This window comes from Anabrus simplex, chromosome 14, assembly GCF_040414725.1.
Source record: "Anabrus simplex isolate iqAnaSimp1 chromosome 14, ASM4041472v1, whole genome shotgun sequence".
In the NCBI taxonomy this organism is placed as follows: domain Eukaryota; kingdom Metazoa; phylum Arthropoda; class Insecta; order Orthoptera; family Tettigoniidae; genus Anabrus; species Anabrus simplex.
In genome coordinates, this window is record NC_090278.1 from 37,866,802 (window position 1) to 37,893,795 (window position 26,994).

The following is a 26,994-nucleotide window of genomic DNA, read 5'->3' on the forward strand; positions in this document are numbered from 1 at the left end:
ACTGATGACCAACATAAGAACAACATTATTATTATTATTATTATTATTATTATTATTATTATTATTATTATTATTATTATTATTATTATTATTATATGCTGCAAAATGTAGTACACCTGTAGAGTGGAGGTCTAGACAAACATTATTATTGGAGGAGTACAAGAAGAAAACAAATAGGCCTAAATCGAAAACAAAAATAATGGAGTGTGGTCGAATAAAGTCAGTTGATACAAAAAATATTAGATCAGGAAATGAAATATTCAAGGAAGTAGATGAATAACAGTAATCCTCCCTTTTTATAAAAGCAATTAACCTTCTGTTTCACAACCCAACCTAGAAACAGATTATGATTATACCAACAATATGAAGATTGATGTTATTGTACAGTTATGTTCTTTGGATAGAACAGCATTTGTTTATATTCGTCATTAATCAATCAGCGATGTTAAAAGAAGACAAAAGACTGCGACAGAGAGGTGTTCCTTTGTGTTCGCAAAGCTTTGCTCGCGCTATGCCATGCGCTGAATCACGTGGTGTGTCTGAGTTCATGCGGGAGAACCGTCCCTAGCTCATGTATTTCGCCGCGCGCTTCCGTCGAACGAGGAGCTTACGCGAAATACAGAACAGCGGACCGGGCGCATAGGAAGTGCTTTTAAAGCTCCTACCTCGACTCACGTTACTTAGCAACGGGAATGACACCTTGACAGCACTTCTAGAACGTACATCGCAATGTTCAACAGGAGACCTTGTTAACTTTCAACTGTTTCCCGCGAAAAGAAACATGTTCAATTGGAGGTTATGTAGCAAGTTCTAATTTTGACGAGTGACAGTTATAAAGGATTGTGAATTTTTACAACTAACGTATTTATTGAAATATAATTCTCGCTTACTCTCTTTTGTTTTTAAATAGTAAATTCAGTGTTGTGAAGTGTTTTGTTTTGAAAGTGAAACAGAAGAATTCTGATATACAAACAGGAGACGAATTCTTGGAAGCTGAAATCAAGGTAAATATTTAACACATTATTTCACAATTTTATTATAGCAGACATGATCTTTGGTAGCATTTGAAATTATTATTAAGTATTGCACTTTTCTTTGCAAAGCTCACTCGGAATTATGGTATAAATGTATGCAGAGGCGTATTTAGGCCTGGACTGACTTGGCACCTGCCTAGGGCGACGGATTTTAAGAGGCGGCCTTTTAAGCTTCCACTGTTTAATTTTTAAAACATGTTATTCAAAACTTTTGAAACGAGAACGTGAACGTATCTTACAATGAAATTGATATGAATAACGTTGGCAGTTATGAGCTCATATTTAATGAACTGTCTGACAACAGAAAGAGGGCAGGTTTTGTTTTAGTAATAATGTCACGTTGTCACAGTGAGATCATTAGCACTTTTTTCAATGTTATGCCTTAAAGAACTTATTAAAATTTTCTCGAATACTGAAAGAGCGTTACACTGACTACTTAAAACATTTTTGAGTTATGACGTTGTTCATTTTAAAGCACACATTAACAGCAACGAAATAAAAATATTCTCCTCCAGTGCATTGGACAATGTGTTACTTGAAAACCGCATTCAAGGACTGTTTCCTAACTTAAGAGATTGTATTACGAATATTTTTTGTCAACCACTGCAATCAATTGTTTGGCCGAGCCCTCCTTATCACTCTTCAAAAGACTCGTTCATGTCGCAAGATACACTCAACAGACTTCCCGTTCTCTCCATGAATTCTGACAGAACATAACTAGAGTACACTATGGAGATGTGATCGACGAATTTGCAAGAAAGTACGTCGTAACCACTCGTTGCCTGTTGTTATTATTATTATTATTATTATTATTATTATTATTATTATTATTATTATTATTATTATTATTATATCTACCGAGCTCGATAGCTGCAGTCGCTTAAGTGCGGCTAGTATCCAGTATTCGGGAGAGAGTAGGTTCGAACCCCACTGTCGGCAGCCCTGAAAATGGTTTCCGTGGTTTTCCATTTTCACACCAGGCACATGCTGGGGCTGTACCTTAATTAAGGCCACGGCCACTTCCTTCCCACTCCCAGCCCTTCCCTGTCCAATCGTCACCATAATACCTATCTGTGCCGGTGCGACGTAAAGCAACTAGCAAAAAAATAAAAAAAATATTATGAGTGGGCCAACTAAGGACCACAATGTTCAACTTTTCTGCTTGGAGAGGGACTTAATATTTTTCCAATGCTCGCGCATTCTCTGCCTATACTTCTCTCTTCTTCCCTTTATCCAAAGGGCGCCTCTTTTTTACATGATGTTCTGTCCAGAAACTATTCTTTTTTTTTTGTTTTGCTATTTGCTTTACGTCGCACCGACACAGATATGTCTTATGGCGACGATGGGATAGGAAAGGCCTAGGAAGTGGAAGGAAACGGCCGTGGCCTTAATTATTATTATTATTATTATTATTATTATTATTATTATTATTATTATTATTATTATTATTATTATTCCGCCTTTGTGGTGTAGTGGTTAGTGAAATTAACTGGCACCCTCCTCCCATTCGCCTCGGGAGGTCAACTAAGTGCAGGGGGTATTGATTCCCACCTCAGCCATCCTCGAAGTGATTTTTCGTGGTTTCCCACTTCTCCAGGCCACGGCCGATTCCTGCCCTCTTCTTTGTCTATCCATTCCGATCTTGCCATGCCCCACGCAAGGCTTACGGCGAGCGGGTGAGGCCGCCTGGGAAATGTACTGGTCCTCTGTCTCGGTTGTATCTCCCGACCCAAAGTCTCACTCCCCAAGACACTGCCCTTGAGGCGGTAGAGGTGCGATCCCTCGCTGACTCCGAGGGGAAAGCCAACCCTGGATGGTAACGGATTAAGAAAGAAAGAAAGATTATTATTTTCGATTTTGGCCATCTACACTGTGCATTCACCTTGGCCCTTCTTTTCTTGACTTCCAATAGTTATTCATCCTTCCATTTTGCTCTTTCCTCCTCTCTTGTGTCCAGATGTTATTACCTTTCCTCTTCTGCTTCTCCTCTAGGAAATACTTGATATTTTATATCAATCTTCTGAAAGTCGTTCTGTCTTATATTAGGCCTATATCTTCTGTTATTCCAATTTCTGTCATACCTGTTCTTTTACTCCTTAGATCCTTGCTATTTTTAACACGTGACCAAAGAATTTCGTTCTTTTATTTTTCATAGTGTTTGACAGCTTTTCATTTTCTTAATAATAATAATGGCTTTTCGTCCCACTAACTACTCTTTTACGGTTTTCGGAGACGCCGAGGTACCGGAATTAAGTCCCACGGGTGTTCTTTTACGTGCCAGTAAATGTACGTACACGAGTCTGACGTAGGCCTATTTGAATACCTTCAAATATCACCGGGCTGTCCGACTCGTTGGCTGAATGGTCAGCGTACTGGCCTTCGGTTCAGAGGGTCCCGGGTTCGATTCCCGGCCGGGTCGGGGATTTTAACCTTCATTGGTTAATTCCAGTGGCCCGAGGGATGGGTGTTTGTGCTGTCCGCAACAACCCTGCAACTCACTCACCACACATAACACTATCCTCCACCACAATAACACGCAGTTACCTAACCATGGCAGATGCCGCCCACCCTCATCGGAGGGTCTGCCGTACAAGGGCTGCACTCGGCTAGAAATAGCCACATGGAAAAATATCACCGGGCTGAGCCAGGATTGAACCTGCCAAGTTGGGGTCAGAAGGCTAGCGTCTCAACTGTCTGAGCCACTCAGCCCGACGTTTAATTTTCTTCGTCCTTGTATACATTCTTCTCAGGTCTAAACACTCCGTCCTCAAAATTGCAATGGTCCCAAGATTTTGCTTTCCTCTCTCTCTCTCTCTTCTATTTCATCGGTTTTCATAGATTACATGCACTCTGTGGCACACAGACTCTCTGGGTTGATTACTGTGTTATAGTGTTTAATTTTTGTATTCCTTGACACATTTTTCTTATCATAGGTATCTTCAGTCATTTATTATTTCTTTCTTTCTGTCTTTCTTAATCTATTTACCGTCTGGGGTTGGCTTTTCCCTCGGATTCAGCGAGGGATTACACCTCTACCGCCTTAAGGCCAGTGTCCTGGAGCGTGAGACTTTGGGTCGGGGTATACAACTGGGGAGAAGGATCAGTACCACGTACGGGCGGCCTCACCTGCTATGCTGAACAGGGGCCTTATGGGGGATGGAAAGATTGGGACGAATAGGCAAGGAAGAGGGAAGGACGAGGCTATGGCGTTAAGTTACTATCCCGGCATTTGACTGGAGAAGTGGGAATCCACGGAAAACCGCTTCGAGGATGGCTGAGGTGAGAATCTAACCCTCCTCTATTCCGTTGAACTCCCGAGGCTGAGTGGACTCCGTTCCAGTCCTAGTACCACTTTTCAAATTTCGTATGAGAGCCGGCAATCGAACCCGGGCCTGCGAGGGTGGCAGCTAATCACACTAACCACTACACCACAGAGGAGGTTTATTATTATTATTATTATTATTATTATTATTATTATTATTATTATTATTACTATTATTATTATTCAGCTAAGTGGGCTACATTTGTAATCCACTTGCAAAGCACAAATTAAGAGAAACGAAATGATTTCTATGCGATTTGGTAGTGGTTTAAAACGGAACGTCAAAATTGACGCAGAGGCAGCGTAAATAACGTCAAATGAAAACGTCTGCCATACTATTATTATTTTTTTCACAATGTTGTACCCAGCTAAGGAGCGGGATTGAACTTATTTAGCAGATGAATTTGTTTCCTCTTTTCCCAGAATCTCTTGAGCCTCTCGCTGTGATTCACCTCGAAATAATATGTTTCTCTGTCTAAGGGCGCCGATTATCTAAATTCGCTTCTGTATGTGTGTATTTTTAAAATAAATCATGTGTATTCAGAGTTATTATGTACTCTCCAAAATTCTTGAGGAACTAAAACAACGTCGCACTGAATTTCTTGGTAAAATGTTACTTGGTTTCCGTCGCTTTTTCCAAACTCTGTGGGGATATGGATGAGATCTGTGTAGCACATGTGGGTTTGGATCAGTTTTACGGCTGAATGGCATGCTTGACATCAAACCTGGTGCAGGAATGTATTCGACAATTACGGTTTTGTATGATGACTAGCAACCGGAAATCGAACCTGGAGTCCTCTGATTCGAACACCATTACTTTGACCATCCAGCAAAGAGCCGCCCTCGCCCCCCAAAAATGAAATATAATACCAGAAAATAATTCTTTGCCAGGAATGCGGAAATAGTGGCGATACATTGCTAAGGAGCTAAAACATCTTAAGAATGAGTTTTATATCAAATATTTCGCAGTCAGTTTAAACCTACTTACACACTTTAGCTACTTATAAATAGTAGATTTAAATGTCTGAACATTGTTTTTTGAAATCCAGCGTAAGAATAAAAAATACCGAATTCAACAAGCTGTTTGTCCTTGTACTGTAGGTTTCATTTGAATATCAAATCACTGAGAGGTGTTTTTTTTTTTTTTTTTTTTTTTTTTACCTCCGTACAGTGCAACAGAGCCTTCGTTGTAGTGTAACAGGAAACTATTACCGCGGCATCATTCCAAAGTTTGTTACGCTTATGTATTTACGGATCAAAGCGGTACTGGAATATTTGGCCCAATTTTGGAAACGGAAAGTCAGTGTACATTTAAATAGCACACGTAGCTTATGTATCTCTGTCAAAACACAGGTCCAACGAATGAACCTTGCGGTAATTTATTTTTATTAAACGATTAAATGTTTAGCCTGCCTAGCGGACGTGGTCGTTGAGACGCCAAGCCTATAAATGGCTGACACCGTGATTAGCCATTTCGAGTTTCGTTGAACGAAAAAAAAAAAAAAAAAAAAAATCACCATTCGAATGTTGTCCGGCAGGGTAGGAGAGGTGATACTCCCACGTGGCTCGTCCCAGATGGCGGATAGGGGGGTCCTAACCGGCTTGCCGGCGGACTTGAGGGAAATAAAATACCTCTCGCGGACCAAACACAGAATCCCCTGTGGGTGGGGGACGCAGACGAAGAATACATGCACGGTATCCCCTGTCTGTCGTAAGAGGCGACTAAAAGGGACGACCAAGGGATGATTGTATTAGCACCATGAAACTACTTGTAATTAGTACCACCACGCGGGAAACACCATGGGTCGCTTTTACTTGCGCTTAGTACCACTGTTAGGTGCCAAATAAGTTTGTGATTAGTAGCAACAGAGTGGGTTGCCGGCTTTTACAGTTCCTGTGTCCGGTTCCATGGCTAAATGGTTAGCGTGCTGGCCTTTGGTCGCAGGGACCCCGGGTTCAATTCCCGGCAGGGTCTGGAACTTTAACCTTAATTGGTAAATTTTGCTGACACGGGTGCTGGGTGTATGTGTCGTCTTCGTCATCATTTCGTCTTCATCACGACACGTAGGTCGCCTACGGGAGTCAAGTCAAAAGACCTGCATCTGGCGAGCCGAACTTGTCCTCGGACACTCCCGGCACTAAAAGCCATACGCCATTTCATTTTACAGTACATGTGATAAGTACCCACTATGTGAGGAACGCCACGGGATAGTGCGGGGTCCCTGTGGTTAACACATTATCTGATGAACACCATGTGCGAATGTGAGTAGTACCATCATGTGTGGAATACGCTACTTTTGATTAGTACCGCAACATGACGAGTACCATGGTTCTACATTCTTAGCGTTAAGTACCATTATGAGGAGCCTATGAGTTGGGTTTTGGACCCCCTTTAAACTACGCGCATCATCGATTCAGTATGGTGCTCTAGAAGCAGTCCCTTGGTCAGTAATACTATGTTCTTCGTCAGTTTCTGTGCATTACGGGTCGGATCCACTAATTGTTTTAAATTCACATCCATCCATTCATTGTTCGTCATCATGTTTTGAATTCTGATCAGTGGAGGATTTTGGACTTTTAATTTCGTCTCATTTCGTACCATTAGGGGCCGATGACCTAGATGTTAGGCCCCTTTAAACAACAAGCATCATCAACGTCATCAGATTGCGTGCCAAAAGCCTGGGTTCAGTTCCAAACCTTTCCGCACTGTTTAAATGGAGCGTGATGGTGATTCGTCCGTCGGTTGGGGACGTTAAGCCTTGAGTAGACAACTTTGTGCTATTTGACAGGAGTAGGCTATGTGCCGGCACCGATATATCACGGCATTCATCTCATTAAATCCACTGATAATGTTGACGCCAGGAAGGGCACCTGGTTGTAAAAAAACTATTAAGGTGGGATGTTATAAATCTGAGTCAAGATTTCTCTGCGATCTGGTAGTGGAAAACGGAACGTCAAAATTGGCAGAGAGGTAGCCTAAATGACGTAAAATCAACATGAATTCTTCTTCTCCTTTTTTGGATAAATGCTATTTATTCGGGGCGTCGCCCCTGCTTGCACCGTGCCATATGAACCTGCGTGCAATAGGAATGGCGGAAGTGTAGAGTGTTCAATGTGAGGAAATGAACGTTAAGGACGACACAAACACTCAGTCCTCAGGCCAGGGATATCAATCGAACCCGGGGCCACTGGGTGACAGGCGGACGCGTTGCCCCCTACACTTCTCCTACTATCGCTTTTCCAACATCTTGTGGAGTTGCGGGTGTGCCTATGTCCCCCACATGTGAATCTGGCCCTGTTTTACGGCCGGATGCCCTTCCTAACATCAATCCTATGTTGAGGGATACAGTCACTATTGACATTTCTGTGGTGGTTGGTAGTGTGGTGCATTGCCTGAATATGAAGAACTAGAGTGTTGGGACAAACACAAGTTCCAAGTCTCAGAGCCAGAAGAATTAATCAGAAGTGATTAAAATCCCCGACCCGACCGGGAACCGAACTCGGGGACCTCTGAACCGAAGACGTAAATGCTGACAATTTAGCCAAGGAGTCTTAACGTCAAATCAAAATGCCTGGCATATTATTATTTATAATTTGTTTCACGTCGCGCCGACACAGATAGGTCTTACGGCGACAATGAGATAGGAAAGGGATAGGAGTGGGTAGGAAGTAGCCATGGCCTCAATTAAGGTACAGCCCCCACACTTACGTGGTGTTAAAATGGGAAACTACGGAAAAACATCTTCAGGGCTGCCGACGGTTTGATTCGAACCCACTATGTCCCGAACGCAAGCTCACGCCTGCGCGATGCTAACCGCATGGCCAACTCGCTCGGTAAATGAAAAAATGAAATGGCGTATGGCTCTTAGTGCCGGGAGTGTCCGAGGACAAGTACGGCTCGCCAGATGCAGGTCTTTTGATTTGACTCCCGTAGGCGACCTGCGCGTCGTGATGAGGATGAAATGATGATGAAGACGACACATGCACCCAGTCCCCGGGCCAGCAAAATTAACCGATGATAGTTAACATTCCCGACCCTGCCGGGATTCGAACCCGGGATCCCTCTGACCAAAGGCCAGCACGCTAACCATTTAACCATGGAACCAGACATTATTATTATTATTATTATTATTATTATTATTATTATTATTATTATTTTAGTAGTAGTAGTAGTAGTAGTAGTAGTAGTAGTAGTAGTAGTAGTAGTAGTAGTAGTAGTAGTCGTTGTTGTTTTTCTTCTTGTTGGAGCAGTGAATTCTGCTGTTGGAAGACGTTAAGCAAATAACTCAAATAATTTCTTCTGTGGGTTCGTCTTTTTTTTTTCGTTAGGTTTTCATTCTCTCCGAGAAGCCTTGTTTACGTTCTTCCGACCACTTTGGTCTGTACTGTTTTTGTTGTGGTTGCTGTGATGTAGCTTCCCAGTTGTTTACTTTGTGTCTAAAGATGTCTTTTCCTAGAATGTCTGTTGAACTTATGTTTGCGTTTTTGAGGTCCTTTCGAAGTTCGTTAAGCCAGGCTGTTGAGTTCTTAAGCGAGGTCACATAATCTATTATCCTTCTTGTCAATCGATTTTCTGCTAATCTAGTGAGATGTCCGAAGAATTTAATTCGTCTTTTCCTACTGTCAGTTTCGATGTTTGAGAACTTTTCTGTTCTTTTAATTGATTGCAACCTGTAGCCGTCTTGGGTGTACCTTGCTCCTAAGGTTTTCATAATGATCTTCCTCCCTTCCTTTTTGATTTCTTCAAGTATTATTATTATTATTATTATTATTATTATTATTATTATTATTATTATTATTATTATTATTATTATTATTATTATTATACATACATACATACATTACATACATTATCATTATAGACCGTTATGCCTTTCAGCGTTCAGTATGCAAGCCTCTGTGAATTTACTAAACGTCGCCACAATCCTCGATTTGCAACTAGTGTTGTGGCCTCATTTAGTTCTATACCTGTTATCTTTAAATCGTTAGAAACAGAGTCTAACCATCGTCTTCTTGGTCTACCTCTACTTCTCTTACCCTCCATAGCAGAGTCCATTATTCTCCTAGGTAACCTATCCTCCTTCATTCGCCTCACATGACACCACCACCGAAGCCGGTTTATGCGTACAGCTTCATCCATCGAGTTCATTCCTACATTATCTCCTCATTCCGAGTATCCTCCTGCCATTCTTCCCACCTGTCTGTACCAGCAATCATTCTTGCTACTTTCATGTCTGTTACTTCTAACTTATGAATAAGATATCCTGAGTCCACACAGCTTTCGTTCCCGTAAAGCAACATTGTAAGCAATTATTATTATTATTATTATTATTATTATTATTATTATTATTATTATTATTATTACTGGTAAGAGTTTAGAAGGTACGTAATAGCCGGAATGTTATGAAATTAAGTGAGAGAAAGAACATACACAAATAACAAAGGAATCAATGCACGTACAGTATTTTGTTGACATTCAATTTCGGGTTTACCTTGGGAAATAGAGGGAGAAAGGTCGACTGGATAGTGTATTCATTAAGTTACACGCTTGTTCTTTCTTTCAAGGCTATAGGATCAAATCCCGGCCAGAAGCGGGCTGAGTAACTAAGACTATAAAGTGTTGGCCTTCAGAGCTCGAGCTAGGGTAAATCTCTGCTCGCTCAACTCGTATTTGAAGTCGCTAAATACGTCAGTCTCGTGTTGATAGCTTTACCGGGAATAGCAGTGTTCCTACTGCACTCGTCTCTAAAATCCGCAACAGTAGCTTGTGGGATATAAAAACATTTCCGGTTACGACATTCAAATTCATTATTGTTGTTGTTGTTATTATTTGTGAAAGCCATTTATTTTCATTCTCGTCTCATTTAATTTATAACTGTTGGGTACTGAATTCTGCCGGAATGAATTTATGGATAAATAACATTTAGAAAAAACTGAAAAAAGAAACATTTAATAACAGAATATACCTGCAAGAGAAACAAATTAATTAAAATGGAATTATTATAGAATTATGCGTACCCTGCGATCGTGCGGGAATAACGCAAGAAGATAGAGAATTATTGAAATATATTTCTATTTCAATCAATCAATTAATCACCACTGATCTGCATTTAGTTCTGTAGCCCAGGTGGCAGATTACCTATCTGTTGTTTACCTACTCTTTTCTTAAATAATTGCAAAGAATTTGAAATTTTTTGAACATTTTGCTTGGTAAGTTATTCCAATCCCTAACTCCCTTTCCTATAAAGGAATATTTGCCCCAATGTCCTCTTGCATTCCAACTTTATCTTCATATTGTGATCTTTCCTACTTTTAAAGACACCACTCAAACTTATTCGTCTACTAATGTCATCGCACCCTATCTCTCCACTGACAGCTCGGAATATACCACTTAGTCCAACAGCTTGTCTCCTTACTTCCAAGTCTTCCCGGTCCTAACTTTGCAACATTTTCGTTGCTCTGCTCTTTTGTCGGAAATCACCTAGAACAAATCGAGCTGCTTTTCTTTGGAATTTTTCCTGTTATCAAATCGTGTAATCGGGGTGAGGGGTCCCATACACTGGAACAATACCCTAGCTGCCCTCTCCTTTACATCCTTACTACAACCCCTAAATACCCTGTTGTACCCGTATCCCGTTTATGTGATTACCCTTATATCACTTATATTAACATCTAGGTACTTACAGTGATCCCCGAAAGGAACATTCACCCCGTCAACGCAGTAATTAAAACTAAGAGGGCTTTACCTCTTTGTGAAACTCAGAACCTGACTTTTATCACCGTTTATAATCATACCATTGCCTGCTGTCCATCTCACAACATTGTCCATATCGTTTTGCAGTTGCTCACAATCTTGTAACTGATTACTCTATACAGTAAAACATCATCCGCACGAAGCCTTGTCTCTGATTGCTCTCATATCATTTATACAGAAGAAAAATTAAAGTTCCAATAATACTGCCTTGACTTGAGGTACTGCCTTCTTATTGATTATACGATCAGATAACTCTAATTCTCCGACTTCTCTTTTCTAGAAATATAGCCACCCTTTCAGTCACTCTATTTTTTTTCAGTTCAGTTGCACTCATTTTTGCCAGTAGTCTCCCATGATCTACCCTATCAAATTGCTTTAGATAGGTCAATCGCTATACAGTTCATTTGACCTCCTGAATCTGAGATATGTGCTATAACGTGTTGGAATCGTACAAGCTGAGTTTCGGTGGACACACCTTTCCTTAACGCGAACTGCCTTCTATCGAACCAGTTTTTAATTTCACGAACAGGTTTAATGTAATCAGAAACAATGCTTTCCCAAATCATACATGCAACACACGACAAAAATGACTGGGCTGTTATTTTCGCCTTTAAGTAATCACCCTTTCCTTTATGCACAGGGGCTACTATAACAATTCTTCAGTCATTTTGTATAGCTCCTTCTTGTAAATAAGTAATCAAATACGTACTTGAGATATGCTACTATATCCCATACTCTACATTTTAATTAAGATGTCTTTGCTTGTGGCTTTACGTCGCACCGACACAGATAGGTCTAATAAAGGGGTCATTGTAAATACCTAGGTATAAATATAAGGAAAGATCTTCATTGGGGTAATCACATAAATATGATTGTAAATAAAGGGTACACATGGTTATGAGAGTATTTAGGGGTTGTAGTAAAGATGTAAAGGAGAGAGCATATTTGTCTCTGGTGAGACCTCAACTTCAGTATGGTTCCAGTGTATGGGACCCTTACCAGAATTATTTGATTCAGGAACTGGAAAAAATCCAAAGAAAAGCAGCTCGATTTGTTCTGGGCGATTTCCGACAAAAGAGTAGCATTACAAAAATGTTACAAAGTTTGGGCTGGGAAGACTTGGAAGAAAGGAGACGAGCTGCTCGACTAAGTGGTATGTTCCGAGCTGTCAGTGGAGAGATGGCGTGGGAAGACATCAGTAAACGAATAAGTTTGGATGGTGTCTTTAAAAATAGGAAAGATCACAATATGAAGATAAAGTTGGAATTCAAGAGGAAAAATTGGGGCAAATATTCGTTTATAGGAAGGGGAGTTAGGGATTGGAATAACTTACCAAGGGAGATGTTCAATAAATTTCCAGTTTCCTTGCAATAATTTAAGAAAAGGCTAGGAAAACAACAGATAGAGAATCTGCCACCTGGGCGACTGCCCTAAATGCAGATCAGTAGTAGTGACAGTGGGATAGGAAAGGCTTAGGAGTTGGAAAGAAGCGCCCGTGGCCTTAATTAAGGTACAGCCCCAGCATTTACCTAGTGTGAAAATGGGAAACCACGGAAAACCATCTCCAGGGCTGCTGACAGTAGGATTCGAAACCACTGTCTCCCGGATGCAAGCTCACAGCCACTTGCCCCTAACCGCACGGCCAACTCGCCCGGTAATTAAGATGTTTATCTTTGATGTAATGTCCTATTCTAAGTTTTCTTTATCAAGTACTTTATAAATTTTACTTATTCATTAATTTCGACAGACTGAAAACCTAACAGTTATAAATTAACCGTCTTCTTATTATTATTCTTATTTTATTATTATAAAGCGGACGTGAAAGCTAAGTGCCTCTGTCATTAACTAATTATTATGATGAAAGCAGGCGTGAAAGCTGAGTGCCTCTGTCATTAACTAATCATTCTGACAGCCATAGTTTGAAGGTAAAATACACTGACTGACAGAGCAAATGCAACACCAAGAAGGAGTGGTTCGAAAGGGATGAAAGTTGGGGAAAAAACAGAGACGGCACGGACGAATAATTGATGTTTATTTCAAACCGATATGCAGGTTACACAATGCGCACGGCATCGACTCAGTAGGATGTAGGACCACCGCGAGCGGCGATGCACGCAGAAACACGTCGAGGTACAGAGTCAATAAGAGTGCGGATGGTGTCCTGAGGGATGGTTCTCCATTCTCTGTCAACCATTTGCCACAGTTGGTCGTCCGTACGAGGCTGGGGCAGAGTTTGCAAACGGCGTCCAATGAAATCCCACACGTGTTCGATTGGTGAGAGATCCGGAGAGTACGCTGGCCACGGAAGCATCTGTACACCTCGTAGAGCCTGTTGGGAGATGCGAGCAGTGTGTGGGCGGGCATTATCCTGCTGAAACAGAGCATTGGGCAGCCCCTGAAGGTACGGGAGTGCCACCGGCCGCAGCACATGCTGCACGTAGCGGTGGGCATTTAACGTGCCTTGAATACGCACTAGAGGTGACGTGGAATCATACGCAATAGCGCCCCAAACCATGATGCCGCGTTGTCTAGCGGTAGGGCGCTCCACAGTTACTGCCGGATTTGACCTTTCTCCACGCCGACGCCACACTCGTCTGCGGTGACTATCACTGACAGAACAGAAGCGTGACTCATCGGAGAACACGACGTTCCGCCATTCCCTCATCCAAGTCGCTCTAGCCCGGCACCATGCCAGGCGTGCACGTCTATGCTGTGGAGTCAATGGTAGTCTTCTGAGCGGACGCCGGGAGTGCAGGCCTCCTTCAACCAATCGACGGGAAATTGTTTTGGTCGATATTGGAACAGCCAGGGTGTCTTGCACATGCTGAAGAATGGCGGTTGACGTGGCGTGCGGGGCTGCCACCGCTTGGCGGCGGATGCGCCGATCCTCGCGTGCTGACGTCACTCGGGCTGCGCCTGGACCCCTCGCACGTGCCACATGTCCCTGCGCCAACCATCTTCGCCACAGGCGCTGCTCCGTGGACACATCCCTATGGGTATCGGCTGCGATTTGACGAAGCGACCAACCTGCCCTTCTCAGCCCGATCACCATACCCCTCGTAAAGTCGTCTGTCTGCTGGAAATGCCTCCGTTGACGGCGGCCTGGCATTCTTAGCTATACACGTGTCCTGTGGCACACGACAACACGTTCTACAATGACTGTCGGCTGAGAAATCACGGTACGAAGTGGGCCATTCGCCAACGCCGTGTCCCATTTATCGTTCGCTACGTGCGCAGCACAGCGGCGCATTTCACATCATGAGCATACCTCAGTGACGTCAGTCTACCCTGCAATTAGCATAAAGTTCTGACCACTCCTTCTTGGTGTTGCATTTGCTCTGTCAGTCAGTGTAAAACATTACTAAACTAAACTAAACTAAACTAAGTTCTATCAATTCAAGTAAGATTTTTGGAGTAGAAAATCTCGCCACAGTGGTTTATATTCCACGTTAAACTGTAGGGCTAGGACGGGGTCCACACAGCCTCGGGAGGTCAACTGAGTAGAGGTGGGTTCGATTCCCACCTCAGCCATCCTCGAAGTGGTTTTCCGTGATTTCCCACTTCTCTTCCAGGCAAATGCCGGGATGGTACCTAACTTAAGGCCGCGGCCGCTTCTTTCTCTCTTCCTTGTCTATCACTTCCAGTCTTCCCATCCCCCCCACAAGACCGCTGTTCAGTATAGCAGGTGAGGCCGCCTGGGCGGGGTATTGGTCCCCCTCCTCAGCTGTATCCACACGGCCGAAAGTCTCATGCTCCAGGACACTGCCCTTGAGGTGGTAGAGGTGGAATTCCTCGTTGAGTCCGAGGGGAATAAACCCTGGAAGTTAAAACGGATTATGAAAGAAGGAATAATAATAATAATAATAATAATAATAATAATAATAATAATAATAATAAGGTTAAGATTCAATGGTCATATTAAAAATGGACCCAGACATACTAATAAAACAAATACAGTAGTCGAATTCTATGAAAACAGAAGGAAACCCAAAACAGACACAATGAAATGGTCTGGCGAAATCAAAACCTATCCGATAAGGCAGGAATTACACTAGCAGATGCCCAAAACTGGGTAATCTTCAGATCCAAAATTCACGAATGGCAAGTTGACTAAGAGGAAAGATCAAAGAAGAAGACTGGAACAACCTGGTCTGAAGAGAAAGAAAGGAAGTCCACAGTAAAAGTATGGAAGAAATATGGGCACAAATTAAGTCAAAAGTATGCCTCTAAATACTCTGCGTAATCCTAATAGGGTTGTTCACTAATAATAATAATAATAATAATAATAATAATAATAACGACAATAATATTATTAATATTTTTTGAAACTGAACTGCATCGTACAATGGAGATAAATTTTTAAATATTATATTATTTCATAGTCCGGCTCCATGGCCAAATGGTTAGCGTGCTGGCATTCGGTCCAGAGTGTCCCTGGTTCGATTATCGGCTGGGTCGAGGATTTTAACGTTAATTCGTTAATTCCGATAGTTCGAAGGCTGGTTATGTGTGCCGCCTACATCATTAATAAGGCCCAACCTCGCAGACGCGCAGGTCACCTATACGGTGTCAGCTCGAAAGACCTGCACCAGGCCCATTCGGAGGCCACATGCCGTTATTATTATTATTATTATTATTATTATTATTATTATTATTATTATTATTATTATTATTATTATTATTATTATTACATCTGCTTTTTGTCTCTAACACATGAAGGGTTTACGGCGGCGCAGGCTTGGGATCCGGAAGGTAGTGACCGTGGCCTTAAGTAAGGTACAGTCTCAATATTTGCTTGGTGTGAAAATGGGAAACCATGGAAACCATCTTCAGTGCTGCCAACGGTGGGATTCGAACCCACCGCCTCCCGAGTGCAAGCTCACACCTACGTGACCTTAACCGTACGGCCAATTTGCTCGGCAAATATTATTATTACTATTATTATTTATTTCTTTCTTACTTAATCTGTTTACCCTCTAGGGTTTGTTTTTACTTTGGACTCAGCGAGCGATCCCACCTGTACCGCCTCAAGGGCAGTGTCCTGCAGCGTGAGACATTGGGGGATGATCCTCTAATTCTAATTATGCATTATTGGGAGGGTTGCGAGCTGTTTTCTGGCGGGGGTTACAACTGGGGAGGATGACCAGTACCTCACCCAGGCGGCCTCACCTGCTATGCTGAACAGGGGCCTTGCAGGGGGATGGGGAGATTAGGAGCGATAGACAACGAAGAGGGAAGGAAGCGGCCGTGGCCTTTAGTGAGGTACCATCCCGGCATTTGCCTGGAAGAGAAGTGGGAAACCACGGAAACCACTTCGAGGATGGCTGAGGTGGGAATCGAACCCTCCTCTGCTCAGTTGACCTCCGGAGACTGAGTGGACCCCGTTCCAGCCTTCGTGCCACTTTTCAAACTTGCGTGACAGAACCGGGAATCGAAGCCGGGTCTCTGGGGGTGGCAGCTAATCACACTAACCACTGCACCACAGAAGCGGACATTATTATTACACTATTATTATTATTATTATTATTATTATTATTATTATTATTATTATTATTATTATTATTATTATTATTATTTTGTTCGTATCGGCGAACTAAGGACCACGTTCTTCTCCGGGCATTGATCTTTGCCCATTGCTTCTTCATTCGTTGTCGGTGTTGCTCTTTCCTTTCCTCTTTCCCGTCTTCAACTTTCGCCTTTCTTGAAAACTCTGGTGGTCTTTTAGTTTCCTCCTGAGTGGGTTGCGTTCTTGTATATCTTCATAAGTGACCCCCATCTCCTGTAGGTCCCTTTTCACCTCCTTGAACCAAGTTGGCTGAGCCCTCTTATCTTTAAAATAGGTGTGAGCGCTGCAGTGTAGGGGTAGTGTGCCTGGCTCTAACCCAGAGGTCCCGGGTTTGATTCCCGGCCAGGTCAGGGATTTTTACCTTGATCTGAGGGCTGGTTCAGCTTATGTGATTACAATTGGGGAGCTATCTGACGGTGAGATTGCGACCCCGGTCTAGAGAGCCAAGAATAACGGTCGTGAAGATTCGTTGTGCTGACCACACGACACCTCGTAATCTGCAGGCCTTCGGGCTGAGCAGCGGTTACTTGGTAGGCCAAGGCCGTTTGGAGCTGTTGCGCCATGTGGTTTTTTTTATTTTTATATAGATGTCGTTCGATACTCGTGTTGATTTCATTCTTAGCAAGTGGCCACGAAATGCAATTCTCCTTCTCCCGTGACAACAGAGATCTGCTGGACATGAGTATACAGCTCAAGGTTATGCCGACGTCTATATTCATCTTTGTCTTTAGGGGGGAGAAACAGCTTAACAAAGGAAAAAGAAGGTTAATTTTCATTCGATTGTTAAATATGCTACAATTGTTGTTGACAATTGCTGCACATGTCCCAGTATTGGCATGCTTCCTGGCAATCAGAAGCAACTTCAATAATGTCAAACATGTAATAATTATAATATTTTAAAATAAAATGTTCAAAATTTCACACCTTTTTAACAATATTTCACTGTTTCCCTTATAAATTCCAGGTTTATAAGAATTTTCGTACTTTTCCTTTTTAAAGTGTGTAACAAACCTCCAGCTACAAAATGAACCTCAATCATTGACATAGACTGTGATTTAGATATTTTTGCCGAGTTTTTATTCCCAGCACCTGAAAATATTAATATTTTTGTAAATAAGTACGTTATATAAAATCTGAATGAGGTACAGATTGTAGTACAACACTATGGGAGGAAACCCTGAAAAAATCATAATTATCCGTGAAACAGTAAGAGAGTTATGAAGGGAACAATGCTGTTATATTGTTAAAAAGGCGGAAAATTTTGAACATTTTATTTGAAAATTTTATAATTAGAATTTTGACATTATTGAAGTTGCTTCTGGTTGCTCTGAAGCATGTCAATAATGGAATATGTGCAGCATTTGTCAACAACGTTTGTAGCATACATAACAATCGAATTAATATTGACCTATTTTCCCCGTGTTAAGCTGGGTCTCCCCTCTTAATTGGACCAAGAATTTACCTTAAAATCGTTCTTTAATTTGCAATTTGTCTAACAGGCCTTTCTTGTTCATAGCAGGGCATTCCGCTGCATACAAAGCCTCTGGTCTTAGGACATTATTATTATTATTATTATTATTATTATTATTATTATTATTATTATTATTATTATTATTATCCAACGGCCGTAGCCGTGTTGAAACACCGGATTCCGTGAGATCTCCGAAGTTAAGCAACATCGGGCGTGGTCAGGAGTTGGATGGGTTGCCACGCGCTGTTGGTGGGAGATAAGGGAATGCAGGAGCGGAAAGGAACTGGCCACCCTACCGCACGTAAACTCCGGCTCAGGAACACCTCTGCGGAGGTTCGGACCTGCCTTCGGGCAGAATAACCCTTACCTTACCTATTATTATTATTATTATTATTATTATTATTATTATTATTATTATTATTATTACTGCTATTTGCTTTACGTCGCACCGACACAGATCGGTCTTACGGCGACGATGGGATAGGAAAGAGCTAGGAGTGGGATGGATACGACCGTGGCCTTAATTAAGGTACAGTCCCATCATTTGCGTGGTGTGAAAATGGGAAACCACGGAAAACCATATTCAGGGCTGCCGACAGTGGGGTTCGAACCCACTATCTCCCGGATGCAAGTTCACAGCTGCGCGCTCCTAACCGCACGACCAACTCGCCCGGTATTATTATTATTGTTATTATTATTATTATTATTATTATTATTATTATTATTATTATTATTATTATTATTATTATTATTATTAACCAAATTATGAGGGAAATTCAGAATGAAAATATTTCGTGCAGGTCATTTACAAGGAATACCAGGAATTGATTCAAGGAAATGTTGCCTCTGCTTAGCCATTCATGAATTGCAGGTTGTGACGTCAGTTGCGTTCATAGGAGTGAACAATCTGGCTGTGTACATGCATAGTGTATTAGCGCGGCGAGTTTCTGTGGGTGGCAACAGTAATTACACCTTCCTGTCAACATCAATGGCATATCGGTGCTATTATATAGCTATGCAGTCTGTATGAATGAATGAACCGAAATAACTCTACGGTAAGTGTAAGGTTACAATCAAGTTATCCTATTTGCTTTCTCTTTCGTTTCAGGCGTCTATGGACTGCGCTTGACAATCTTTGCAGTACAGTAGAACGTCTTTAGTCCGAATTAATTGAGGCTCTAGGTTGTCGGAATTAATAAAAGTCCGGATTTAAAAAAATAACTTATGAAATGAGCTAAGGTACATATTTAAACCTTCTGTTCAGTGAAAAGAACGTGTACATTACCGGTATAGTATTTTAAATTAAAGCAATCAGTGGCGCCTACTTGGAGGGTGGAGGAGAGGAGGAGGCGTTTTCTGCCCCTCCCTCAAAAATGATCTTGGGGTGAACAGAGTGCCATTTTCCCACCTGCCTCTCCCCCAAAAATCTTCTTCTACGTGTTAAGTTCCCTTAAAGCGTGGAGTCTGGTCGTCTTGGGAGGCTGCTAAGACGTTAAATCTGGCGAAAATGGTAGATGATTTCATATCAAGAAATGAGATTAGAAAACGGGCATTCCTTCAGATAACTAAATTCACCAACGGAGACTGTTCAGGTGGCACATCTGCTGGTAGAGATTTTCACATTTCGTGGGTATCATGAAATGCATAATACACATTAACAGGATATTTATTTTAAAAAAATGTATTTATGAAGCAAGTTCGATTTTTTTTTTACTTGTGATTATATTTGATAGCTTCGTCTATTGAGTAACCCGAAGTAATTAGTTATTGATTCATGAGTGAATTGTGGCGTAGAAATTGAGCTATAAGAATAATAATTATAGTACCAGTTAATTTATTCAAGAGAATAGGATAAACTTTCGTAATAAATTTAAATAATACAAAGAGTAGGGTTAAAATGGTAATATACTCTGAGAATAGGAGTAACCATTGCCCATAATTAGCTAAAGTAAACTCGTGCCCTCATCCTGAGGTGGTGCAGCTCTTTTTAGGTGAGCTGCATGTACCATTTCAACCACATACCAGCCCTCCTGCCATTCTTAAATTTCTGGCAGTACCGGGAATCGAACCCGGGCCCCCGAGGACGGCAGTTAATAACACTAACCGTTATGCTACGGAGGCGGACGCCCATAATTAGCTAAGAATTAGAGAAGCTAACCTAGGACTTAAAAAAAAAAAACAGAATTAAGAAGCATTGCTGATTTAACTCAAACTTTGTAAAATGCATAATAATGGTTTAGGAACTAAATAAAACAAATAAAATAAAATAAAATAATTAGAATACATTAAATTAAATAATGACAATGAGATTGAAATGGAACTGTCCGACTCGTTAGCTGAATGGTCAGCGTACTGGCCGACGGAGGGTCCGGGATCGATTCCCGGCCGCGTCGGGGATTTTAATCGGTTCTCATTAATTCTTCTGGATCGGGGACTGGGTGTATGTGTCCGTCCCAACACTCTCCTTATCATATTCAGACAACATACCACACTACCAACCATCACAGAAACACGCAATAGTGCTGACATCCCTCCGTAAGGGTTGGCGTCAGGAAGGGCATCCGGCCGTAAAACACGGCCAAATCCACATGTGCGACGCAGTTCGCACCCGCGACCCCACAGGTGTAGGAAAAAGCGGTAGCAAAAGAAGAAGAAGAAATTTTTGATAGCTTCGTACATAAAACGTGCCTTCAATACATATATTTATGAATCAAGGTCGTCTAGTTTTCTGTTTACTTGTGAATGTTATTGAAAACTCCGTACGTAAGACTCGTTCAAAAATGTTTCTGAAAAATAAGCTTTATTATTGTTCTGTTTTTCTGTTTGTTTGTGAAAATTATTATTATCTAGGAATGTTTGCAATAATATGAAAATGAAAACCTACACCCTGTTTTCCAGTCATTGACCGGGTCAGGAATGTAATGAATGAAACATATATAGCCTGTTATTACAATGGGGTCGCCACTCCCAAGGTGATTTTTATTAATGAGTGATAAATGCCCCTATGTCTTCAATCATAAGTGTACTAGCGTTTCGCCCTAGAGTTTCTTGGGCTCCTATGGTGGAAACCGCACCCTTCCAAGACACTGGCCAGCTAGCACACCGTTGTGACACCACGATCTCTCTACTAAAGTTTTCTGTTACCGTGGTTTGTGGATCAGCAGAGGTGAAAGAAGGTGCCGGGGTGAATGGGTCTAACTACCAAATCAAAGTTAATGTTAAATCTGTAACAAGGTTATATTTTCTTTCCTTTTTTTAGAATTTCAAACTTAACAATCTTTCACTAAGTGAACACAATAATATATCAGGTACAATGACAAACTAGAAACAAGACAAGAAAGATCCCTACTTTAGTGATTTTTACACTCTTGGGCTACGCGCCCCTAGTTTTTCAATTTTGAACTCTTAGCTCAATTTTACCAAAGCACAAATTTTAATGCAAGGGCAGAAATCCCGTAATGCTCCCAAAATGTCAATGTCAAGCCCCCCAGAGGCACCTTTACAACACTTGAAAAGAGCTGACACGTTCTCAGTTTTTCAAGCCTCTTAAAGGCAATACCAGACTTTACAATTAATTGCCATCAAGGCACAACTTACAAAAATGGCACGGAGGTATCTTGTACCCAATCTACTGGGCCTTAGCGGAAAAAGAACAGGTTAAGTAAATGGCCCGAAATACCAAAATGAATGGAGGCGTGTATTTGCACTCCTAAATACTCATTCAAAAACCTAAAAGGCACTAGGCCGATGAAACAGGGACTATTCCCAAACTATGGAAATCGAAGTAGAAATACGTGATAGGCTGAAAATTAATTACAGAAATTAGGGATTGGCTGAAAGAAAAGATGAATATTGCCAACCCAAAGATGAATGAACAAAATTTAGTAAAGAACAAACTTATGAATACGAAATTTCTACAAAAAAAGTTCTTTCACTTCGCACCAGGGTGCATGATCATAGTTTTTGTAGTGACATCTATGAGAGAATGTCCACACTTCTTGATCAATGGAAAACAAAACAAGTTGAGATTCACACAGTACTGGCAACTTTATAATCACAAAATTTGCGGTAGTGACATCTTCTGAGGAAAAGTTTAAGTAGGTCTAGTTCCAAGTTCAGTGTTTCTCCTGTAGAGGAGTTCTAATTGGTGCAAGATTTAAATGTGCGGCGTAGAGGTGTACGTCCCGGTACTTTTTCATTACCAACCCTGAAGGGGTGGGGCGGGCCACCTAGAAGGGAACACCTTCTCTCTGGCTAGGCGACACCACTGTAATCTATGCTGTAATAAATACAATGCTGTGTCCATGTACTAGGGGTGATATATCTCTCCACCTGCTAAATGTGCCCTCCTACGCATGTACAAACTTAATATTTGATCAAAGCTGAACTGGTTTATGCTATTGTGAACATCTGGTGCCATGCCGTGCCAACCGAAACCCTTCACAATCTAGCAGATTCCATGCCAAAACGATGTGTACAATTTGTGAGATCCAAAAGCTATACGATCAGGTATTGACGGCGGAAATATAGTGTCCTTCATTTGATACCGCATTTATTACCATTGTTCCTTTCAGCAATAATTCACACATAAAATTAATTCTATAAACGTGTACACTTACCTGTTGCATCATTTCACGGGGTGCAAGTCATACTTTCAAGAAATAAAAATCCTTCGTGCCAGGGCTAAAGAGTATAAAACATATTGCATTGGGTCGTCGTAGTATTAATAATTGCTTTTACGAGAATAATGATGTTATTTGCTTTACGTCCCACTAACTACTTATATGGTTTTCGGAGACGCTGAGATGCCGGAATTTTGCCTCGCTAGAGTTCTTTTAAGCCGGCCCCGTGGGGTAGGGGTAGCGTGCCTGCCTCTTACCCGGAGGACCCGGGTTCGATTCCCGGCCAGGTCAGGGATTTTTACCTGGACCTGAGGGCCGGTCCGAGGTCCACTCAGCCTACGTGATTAGAATTGAGGAGCTATCTGATGGTGAGGTAGCGGCCCCGGTCTAGAAAGCCAAGAATAACGGCCGAGAGTATTCGTCGTGCTGACCACACAACACCTCGTAATCTGCAGGCCTTCGGGCTGAGCAGCGGTCGCTTGCTAGGCCAAGGCCCTTCAAGGGCTGTAGTGCCATGGAGTTTGGTTTTGGTTTTGGAGTTCTTTTACGTGTCAGTAAATCTACCGACATGAGGCTGACGTATTTGAGCACCTCCAGATACCACCGAACTGAGCCAAGTTGGGGTCAGAAGGCCAGCGCCTCAACTGTCTGAGTTACTCAGGTCGGCGTATTAGGTCTTCTGCCTGCTACGGTTTTTTAATATAAGATATACTGCACTAGTTTTCAGTCTCTAAGGTATTAGATTGTGGTCCTACAACGTAGACTGCCATTAAGACCAATTTAGTTTGCCTATAAGTACTGTACGCCATGATACCGAACCCATTTTATTTTATATGGGTTACGAGAATCAGTGATGTCTGTGAAATATCAAGAATGTTTACCGCCCTATGAGCATGAATACCTGGGATTTGTTTCTTAGTCTATTTACCGTTCAGGGTTGGTTTTCCCTCGAACTCAGCGAGGTATCCCATCTCTACCGCCTCAAGGGCAGTGTCCTGGAGTGTGAAAGTTTGGGTCGAGGGGATGAAACTGGGAAGGCGGACCAGTACCTCGTCCAGGTGGCCTCACCTGCTATGCTGAGCAGGGGCCTTGCGGGGAGATGGGAAGATTGGAAGGGATAGAGAAATAAGATGGAAGGAAGCGACTGTGGCCTTAAGGTAGGTACCATCCCGTCATTTCCCTGGAGGAGAAGTAGGAAACCACGGAAAACCACTTCGAGGATGGCTGAGGTGGGAATCGGTTCCCCTTGTACTCGGTTGACGTACCGAGGCTGAGTAGACCCCGTTCCAGTCCTCTTACCACGTTTCAAATTTCGTGCCAGAGCCAGGAATCGAATCCGGGCCTCCGGGGGTGAAAGCTAATCATGCTAATCACTACACCACAGAGGCGGACAAAATATGAAATATGGAAAAAAAATAAGTAGAAAGTTGAATTCGTATATATGGAACCGCGCTTCTTGAAAGTGTCACCTGGACTACGAAACATCAGAAAACTGCAAACGCACCCGTCCATTGAAGTTTTGATGGTTCGCAATGTCTGAATTCCAGAATTAAGATGGAGTATTTTCGTCCTTATTTATAAATATTATATCGAGGCTAAAATAGCGTTTTCTGAAACTTCCATACAAACAGGGTAACCTGGGTTACTTTAAAATCTCCGGGCTGAGTGGCTCAGATGGTTGAGGCACTGGCTTGGCTGGTTCGACACTGGCTCAGTCCGGTTGTATTTGAAGGTGCTCAAATACGTCAGCCTCGTGCATTTAGACTCACTAGCACGTAAAAGAACTCCTCCTGGACTAAATTCCGGCACTTCGGCGTCTCCGAAAACCGTTAAAATTTTTAGTGGGACAAAAAGCCAATAATATTGTTACCTTATTATCGTTGTATTATAATTATTACAGACACAAACTCAAAAATTACTTGCGATGCTCTATAAAAATGTATTTAATTTCACACTCTAGTCTTATTTACGATGTGTATTTAAAAGAACGTTTTCTCTAAGTAGCCAGAAGTCTTGGGAAGATACTGAATGTAATGTTAATAACAAGTTCCACTTCCACGAGCCCTCAAAACGGCAGTGGCGATCATGGGGCCCTCAGCTGAGTCCTGGCATTGCTTCCACTTACTTGTACCAGGCTCCTCACTTTCATCTATCCTATCCGACCTCCCTTGGTTAACTCTTGTTCTTTTCAGACCCCGACAGTACTACGTATGGAGGCCTAGGGAGTCTTTCATTTTCACGCCCTTCGTGACTCTTGTCTTCCTTTGGCCAATTCCTTCATATTTCGAAGTGTCGGACCCCTTCCATTTTTTCTCTCTGATTAGTGTTATATAGAGGATGGTTGCCTAGTTGTACTTCCTCTTAGAACAATAATCACCACCACCACCACCACCACCACCACTTTCGCGTACCTCGCTTGCATTCAAGAGAACGCAGCACGTTTAGGACTGAAGGAGATCTGACGACCGCTCACAACCTTTCACCACTCAATACGTTATGTAACAACTATAATGAAGCTCTTAGCTTTTTTCTTTTTTGCTAGTGGCTTTACGTCGCACCGACACAGATAGGTCTCATGGCGACAATGGGGTAGGAAAGGCCTAGGAGTTGGAAGGAAGCGGCCGTGACCTTAATTAAGGTACATCCCCAGCATTTGCCTGGTGTGAAAATGGGAAACCACGGAAAACCATCTTCAGGTCTGCCGACAGTGCGATTCGAATCCACTATCTCCCGGATGCAAGCGCACAGCCGCGTGCCCTTAACCGCACGGCCAACTCGCCCGGTGAAGCTGTTAGCATAGACAATAACTTGGACTTTCACGTGTCAATATCGGAATTCATAACACATTTTTTAGCTACACTCTCACGACACTAAGCATTAAAATCACGTTGAAAGCTGTCAAAAAGTTACAGGTACTGAATAATTAAGTTAGTAAGAAGTTTATTTTTATTTATTAAGATCTAAGACTTGTAACAATGTAATTTAATTCATAATTTAGTTATTAAGAATTGTATTTTTAGTTATTGAGATTAAACATTTGTGTCAATGTAATTTAATAAATATTTTAAAGATTTTTAGTACTGTAATTGGGGGTTACTACCCTGTTGTAAACCGGTTTTAAAATAAATAAATAAATAAATAAATAAATAAATAAATAAATAAATAAATAAATAAATAAATAAATAAATAAATAAATCACAACATACTAGCTACCACTGAAACATCTAGTGCGCTGTCCTGCTCGTGAAGTAGCCATCCGCCGTGAACAATTTGAATAGGACTGGCCGTCCCGTGTAAACACACAACTGTAGGCAGCCGTGTGTGGCTGAGGACAGTGCGGAGAAGGAAGGCCAGGCAAAACAGCCTCTGGTTGTGAGCGCTGACGTGTGCCGGCATGTACTGTAGTATTGTGTTTCTCTATAGCACGAGTGTCAAACCTTGCCTGCCTTAAGCTCTGAAAACAGGGGTTAACGATAGGGCCTGCAGGCGGGCCCGGAACTTCAAAGGGCCCCGCAGACTTCTCGCAAAAAGAAAATTATGTATATAGTGGCGTGCGGTGAACACATTCGTTTCCCCAGGCGCAAACATGTTTTTTTTTTTTTTTAAGTCTAAACAATCGTATCCCCACTACACTCTCTAAAGTCAACATTACCATTTTATAAGGCTACATTTTTTGTGGAAAGGTCTACCTGAGAAAGATCTTTCAAGAATATTTTCAACCACACACTTGCACATACTTCCAAATTGATATCAAGGCAGTGACGACACCATCATAACTTAATCTATAGCCGATTTTAAACAATGTACGTATAGTTTCACCGGGTGACGCTTCGTAATTGTACAGCCATGGTTTTCACAAAAATACACTGCAACTATTTGCTTTTAACTCAAAAAGCCTAATCTAAACTGAATCAGCAAAATTGAACTGGTATTTTACGGTCGTTGAAGTTTTATACTTTCACTCGCATACTGAATGTACGTGTATCAACGACAAACGAGGGAAAATATTTGACACGACGTATAACACAGAACTCGCGAAACCTTCACCTATAATCGAAGAGGAACACTGCAAAAATTCACTATATACCACCATCACAGACAAACCATTCGCGTTTAACTCTGTGTTCATGCTGGGCAACCGAAATATTTGTCTCCAGTTATCGGAACATATACCCTACACGTGCCATCAATTAATTGCTCGAAAAAGCTGTATACGTGCCGAAAC

The 26,994-nt window shown here is 41.8% G+C and overlaps 1 protein-coding gene across 1 annotated transcript in view; it reads left to right on the forward strand.

Moving 5' to 3' along the window:
- The first annotated feature begins 570 nt into the window (after window positions 1-570).
- The window catches only part of LOC136885238 (adenylyl cyclase 78C), a 1,041,122-nt gene continuing 1,014,698 nt past the window's right edge, over window positions 571-26,994 (forward strand). Inside the window, exon 1 of the mRNA XM_067157709.2 lies at window positions 571-1,004. The gene's annotated coding sequence lies outside the window, so the exon portion shown is untranslated. The remainder of the gene's footprint in view (window positions 1,005-26,994) is intronic.